Source organism: Penaeus monodon, chromosome 30 (assembly GCF_015228065.2).
Source record: "Penaeus monodon isolate SGIC_2016 chromosome 30, NSTDA_Pmon_1, whole genome shotgun sequence".
NCBI classification, from domain to species: Eukaryota; Metazoa; Arthropoda; class Malacostraca; order Decapoda; family Penaeidae; genus Penaeus; species Penaeus monodon.
In genome coordinates, this window is record NC_051415.1 from 35530935 (window position 1) to 35531489 (window position 555).

At 31.7% G+C, this 555-nt stretch overlaps 1 protein-coding gene across 1 annotated transcript in view; it reads right to left on the minus strand.

Annotated features, from left to right (window-relative positions):
* The window catches only part of LOC119592749 (PHD finger protein rhinoceros-like), a 63459-nt gene that overhangs the window by 25515 nt on the left and 37389 nt on the right, over window positions 1-555 (minus strand).

Consider the following 555-nt stretch of genomic DNA (forward strand, 5'->3'; position numbering starts at 1 on the left):
ATATGAATACATGTAAGAAGTCTGACAAGGAACAAAGTTAGAAGAATAAAATATAATACTATCCTAAAAATGAGGACTTGAAAGTTTTTCAATTTAACTATCTTGCATTTCCTCACTCTTAAAATCTCACTGTCCAATATCTAGCACATGAATAAGTCTCTGTACTCAGCCTTTATAAAGACTCATTACTAGCTACTGAATTGTTCTTAAAAAATAAAACTATCAAAGAAAAATATATATTTTCTATTAAAAGACAGTTGTTGAACATCAATCAGAACTTAGCTAGAGGCTGTGCAATGCAGATATGAAAGACTCAAGTGATCTAAACTACAGGGTGAGGGTGCATGACAACACACTTGTACAAGACTTGTTTAAATCATCTATGCAGTGTAGTTAGAGAATACAAATTTCTTTGGATTTTTATCGTCCATTTGCACATGATGCCACTGGCAGGCTTCATAAGCAAAAAAAAGTTGTATAAAAAGAAATACAATCATATTACATTATCAATAACCTCTCAGTATGAGTAAATGAGGAAAAGCATCCTTACCTCCA